A 6,000-nucleotide genomic window follows, 5' to 3' on the forward strand; every position below is an offset into this window, starting at 1 on the left:
AGTAATATTTATAAAGTTCTAAAGAAAACATATCGAATAGCATACATACACCCACACACAAAAGCACATATATAAAATACAAACACATGCACATATACATACATAGGAATATCAATCAAATATGGAGATAGGATAAAGACTTTCAGACATGCAGTGGCTCAAAATACATTGATATCTTTATATTTTCTATTTGCCATGCATCTTTTTAAGAGAACTACTAAAGAATGTTTCATCAAAACTGCAATGAGATACCACCTCACACCAGTCAGAATGGCTAAAATGAACAACTCAAGAAAAAACATGTTGGTGAGAATGTGGAGAAAGAGGAACCCTTTTGTACTGCTGATGGGAATGCAAACTGGTGGAGCCACGCTGGAAAACAGTATAGAAGTTCCTCAAAAAATTAAAAATAGGACTACCCTATGACCCGACAATTACACTACTAGGTACTTATCCAAAGGATACAGGTGTGCTATTTTGAAGGGACACATGTACCACAATGTTTATAGCAGCACAATCAACAATAGCAAAAGTATGGGAAGAGCCCAAATGTCCACCGACAGATCAATGGATAAAGAAGATGTGGTATATATATAAAATGGAATATTACTTGGCATTCAAAAAGAATGAAGTCTTGCCATTTGCAACAGTGTGGATGGAGCTAGATTGTATTATCCTAAGTGAAATAAATCAGAGAAAGACAAATATAATGACTTCACTCATGTGAAATTTAAGATACAAAACATGAACATAAGGGAAAGGAAGCAAAAATAATAAACGGAAGGGGACAAAACATTAGAGACTTAAATCTAGAGAACAAACTGTTACTGGAGAGGTTGTGGGTGGGGCAATAGGCTAGATGGGCAAGGGGCACTGAGGAAGACACTTGTTGGAATGAGACACTTGTTGGGATGAGCACATGTAGGGCATGAATCACTGGATTCTACTCCTGAAATCATTATTGCACTATATGCTAACTAACTTGGATGTAAATTAAAATATATATATATATATATAAATATTTTTAAAAAAGAATGCTTCAGCAACACAAAAGAATAAATCAAGGGAAACATGGCTCTAACACAGGAGAGAGGTGAAGGGAAGTCCCAGGATGACAGCTAATGAAACAGGTCCAGAGAAATATCCAGTTTACATCTGCCGGGAAGGGAAGGGAACTCTAAGGAGAAAAGTGTAACTGAGGGATTATTTGTGTTGGTTTGAAAAAAGTACTGAAGGTCTTATAAAAATGGTTCATTGTTTTGTTTTGGTTGAAAGGTTTGACTAGAGGAAATGATGATGATAATATATTTGTATTTTAATATGTATTATGTCTTCTGATTTTTTTTAAATGTATCTCACATTTTATTTATTTTAAAATTCTTTTTAATGTTTATTTCTGAGAGAGAGAGAGAGAGACAGAGTGCAAGCTGGGAAGGGCAGAGAGAGATGGAAACAGAGAATCCGAAGCATGCTTCAGGCTCCTAGGTGTCTGCACAGAGCGCTGTCAACACAGAGCCTGATGTGGGGCTTGAACCCACAAACCATGAGATCATGACCCGAGCCGTAGTCAGAAGCTTAACTAACTGAGCCACCCAGGTGCCCTTGTCATTTGATTTTTTTAACCACTTTGAGAGATACCAGCAAGCCATCTCATAGTATGTAATTAATATATTTGTGAAAATAGGCTTAAAGGCATTGAGTGATTACAATGTTAGAGGTAAGACTAGAACTCTGGTCTAGCTCCTGCTGTGTTTTTCCTATTATACAATGGATCTTCTACTAAAAGGTTTGATTGTATGCCTTATGTTTGTTATATTCCACATATACTACACATCCTCACTGCATCGTAAAAGCCCTAAGCACCCATTTTGTCTTTTCATTTCCCCCTCCCCCGTCCTTCCTCCCCACTCTACGAGTAGTTTAACATATACTTTCTTGTTCCTAACATTTTTTTTACCTTTTTTTACCTTTCATCAGACACTCAACTAAATTAGGTGACATGAACCTTCCTTCTGCCTCTAGAATTAGTCTTTATATTTGATCCCCCTGGCTTTTGAATTGTACCTTTCTCTTTTTTGTTTTTTCTCTTTTTTTCTTTTTTCTTTCTGACAGAAAGAGAGAGAGCATGAGCAGGGGAGGGGTGGGGTAGAGAGAGAGAGAATCCCAAGCAGGTTCTGTGCTGTCAGCGTAGAGCCCAATGAAGGGCTTGAACCCATGAATTGTGAGTTCATGACCTGAGCCAAAACCAAGAGTCAACTGACTGAGTGACCCAGGTGCCCCTGGAGAGAGAGAATCTTGAGCAGGTCCACACCCAGCTTGGAGGCCGATGTGATCTCATCACTGTGAGACTATGATCTGAGCTGAAATCAGGAGTCAGACACCCAACAAACTGAGCCAACCCAGGCACCCCTATTTTTTTTTATTTTATTTTTATTTTAAAATTTTTAATGTTTTATTTACTTTTGAGAGAGAGAGGCCGCGTGAGTAGAGGAGGGCCAGAGAGAGAGGGAGACACAGAATCTGAAGACAAGCTCCAGGTTCTGAGTTAGCTGTCAGCACAGAGCCCAACGCGGGGCTTGAACCCATGAACCATGAGATCATGACCTGAGCCGAAGTTGGACGCTTAACTGACTGAGCCACCCAGGCGCCCCTAATTTTTTTTTATTTTAGAGAGAGAGCATGCGAGCATGGGAGAGGGACAGAGGGAGAAGAGGGGAGAGAGAGAGTGAGGGAGAGAGAGTGAGTCTTAAGCAGGCTCCATGCTCAGTACAGAGCCCCCATACAGAGCTTGATCCCATGACTCTGGGATCATGACCTGAGCCAAAATCAAGAGTTGGACATTCAACTGACAGAGCCAGGTACCCCTATTTTCTTTTCTTTTTCTTTTTAAAAAATCTATCTTTTCTATTTATGATTCTTTATTTTTGAAAGAGAGGAGAGAGAGAGGGAGAGATAGAATCCCAAGCAGGCCCACACTATCAGCATGGAGCCTGATATGGGGCTTGAAGTCATTAACTGAGATCATGACCTGAGCCAAAATCAAGAGTTGGATGCTTAACCAACTAAGCCACCCAGGTGCCCCTATTGTTTTCTTTAAATGTATTTGAAAATGTATTTTTATACATTTAACTATGGATGCAGGGTTTTTTCTTTCTCTCTTTTATTTTTTTACTTTTAAATTTTTAAAAAAATGTTCATTTTTGAGATAGAGAGAGTGTGAGTGGGGGAGGGTCAGAGAGAGAGGGAGATATAGAATCTGAAGCAGGCTCTAGGCTCTAAACTAATAGCACTGAGCCCGACTTGGGGCTCCACCCCATAAACTGCAAGATAATGACCTGAGCCAAAGTCAGTCAGATATTTAACTGACTGAGCCACCCAGATGCCTGGTAATTTTTATTTATTTAAATTCAAGTTAGTTAACATACAGTGTAGTATTGGTTTCAGGAGTAAAATCCATTAATTCATCACTTACATTGAATACTCAGTGCTCATCCCAACAAGTGCCATCCTTAATCCCCATCACCCATTTAGCTCATTCTCCCACCCACCACCCCTCTAGCTAGCAACCCCTAGTTTGTTCTCTGTATTTAAGAGTCTCTTATGGTTTGCCTACCTCTCTGTTTTTCTTATATTTCCTTCCCTTCCCCTATGCTCATCTGTCGTGTTTCTTCAATTCCACGTGTGAGAGTGCAATCTCTTACTCTTGACCATGCTGCAACTCATGGAACTCAATGCCATATACCTCTTTTAGTTTAAAACAACTTTGCATCCAGTTGGCCTTATTTTAGGCAAGAATAAGAATTTGGCAACTATTTCGAGTTCTTCAGTGATGATCCTTATATATGGAGTACTAGGTACATTCTTGCCCAATGGCTGTTTGCTTCTGCCATATTGCCACCAAGTCCGGTCAGCCTCTGAAAAATGTTTCTTGATACCCAACAAGATGTTTTGTAAGCATGTGATTCTATTTGAGTATTTATTATGATCTATGACCTATGTGTCCGGGGAAAAGTCCCAGAAGGTCACTTAATTCCATTCTGACTATGTGTCATTCCATTTACTCAAGGGACTCTCATCACTGTGAGATTTTGGTAATGGGACAAGCTCTCACCAGAAAAAACAGCTTCTCTAGAACCTAAGCTTATTCATTACCACTTAAGAATTTAGGAATTCTTGAAGCACCTGGGTGGCTGAGTTGGTTAAGCGTCCGATTTCAGCTCAGGTCATGATCTCATGGTTCATGAGTTCGAGTCCCATGTCGGGGCAGGACTCTGGAGTCTGCTTTGCATTCTGTGTCTCCCTCTCTCTCTGCCCCTCCCCTACTCTCACTCTCCCAAAAATAACTAAACATTTTTAAAAATTTAAAAAAAGAATTTAGGAATTCTTTCATTTACACAGGTTACTTTACCACTTGTACACTAACCACAGATCTGGATTCATAGCATAGTTTTTTTAAATTGATTTATTTAAATACACGTTAGGTAATATACAATGTAGTATTGGTTTCAGGAGTAGAACTGATTCATCTCTTACATATGGTAGATACCCAGTGCTTATCCCAACAAGTGCCCTCCTTAATCCCCATCATCCACTTAGCCTATCTCTCCACTCATGTCCCCTCTAGCAACCCTCAGTTTGCTCTCTGTATCTGAGTCTCTTATGGCTTGCCTGCCTCTCTGCTTTGATCTCATTTTTCCTTCCCTTCCCATCTGTTCCTCTGTTGTGTTTCTTAAATTTCACATATGAGTAAAATCATATGATATTTGTCTTTCTCTTACTGACTTATATAGCATACTCGAGCTCCATCCACAATGTTGCACATGGCAAGATTTCATTATTTTTGATCACTGAGTAGTATTCTATTGTACATGTATACCACATCTTTTTTATCCATTCATTATTTGATGGACATTATGGACTCTTTCCGTACTTTGGCTATTGTCAATAGTGCTGCTATATAAATATTGGGGTGCATATGCCCTTTTAAATTAACATTTTTGAATCCTTTGGATAAATACCTAGTAATGCAATTGCTGAATCATAGAGTAGTCCTATTTTTAATTTTTTGAGGGACCTCCATACTGTGTTCCAGACTGGCTGCACCAGTTTGCATTCCCACCAGCAATGCAGTAGGCTTCCTTTTTCTCCACATCCTCGCCAACATCTCTTGTTTCCTGAGTTGTTCATTTTAGCCACTCTGACTGGCGTGAGGTGGTATCTCACTGTGGTTTTGATTTGTATTTCCCTGATGATGAATGATGTTGAGCATCTTCTGTATGTATGTTAGCCATGTGGATGTCTTGGGAAAAGTCTCTTCATGTCTTCTGCTCAGTTCTTCAGTGGATTATTTGGTTTTTGGGTGTCGAGTTTGTTAAGTTCCTTATAGATTTTGGATACTAACTCTTTACCTGATAGGTCATTTGCAAATATCTTCTCCCATTCTGTCGGTTGCCTTCTTGTTTTGTTGATTATTTCCTTTACTGTGCAGAAGCTTTTCACCTTGCTGAGGTCCCAATAGTTCATTTATGCTTTTGTTTCCCTTGCCTCTAGAGACATGTCTAGCAAGAAGTTGCTGTGTCTGAGGTCAAAGAGGTTGTTGTCTGTGTTCTCTAGGATTTTGATGGTTTCCTGTCTCATGTTTAGATTTTCATCCATTTTGAATTTATTTTTGTGTGTGGTGTAAGAAAGTGGTCCAGGTTTATTCTTCTGCATGTTGCTATCCAGTTTTCTCAGCACCATTTGCTGAAGAGACTCTTTTTTTCCACTGTATATTCTTTCCTGCTTTGTTGAAGATTATCTGGCTAGACATTTCTGTGTCCATTTCTGGGTTCTCTCTTCCGTTCCACTGATCTATGTGTTTGTTTTTGTGCCAGTACCATACTGTCGGGGCACCTGGATGACTCAGTTGGTAAAGCATCCAACTTCAGCTCAGGTCATGATCTCATGGCTCATGAGTTTGAGCCCCATGTCGGGATCTGTGCTGACAGCTCAGAACCTGGA

General features: G+C 39.6%; 1 protein-coding gene across 1 annotated transcript in view; it reads left to right on the plus strand.

The window, feature by feature from the left end:
- The window catches only part of CUNH1orf146 (chromosome unknown C1orf146 homolog), a 37,183-nt gene that overhangs the window by 13,123 nt on the left and 18,060 nt on the right, over positions 1 to 6,000 (plus strand). The gene's annotated exons all lie outside the window — the stretch shown is intronic.

Source organism: Hyaena hyaena, unplaced genomic scaffold (assembly GCF_003009895.1).
Source record: "Hyaena hyaena isolate Hyena2069 unplaced genomic scaffold, ASM300989v1 scaffold_111, whole genome shotgun sequence".
In the NCBI taxonomy this organism is placed as follows: domain Eukaryota; kingdom Metazoa; phylum Chordata; class Mammalia; order Carnivora; family Hyaenidae; genus Hyaena; species Hyaena hyaena.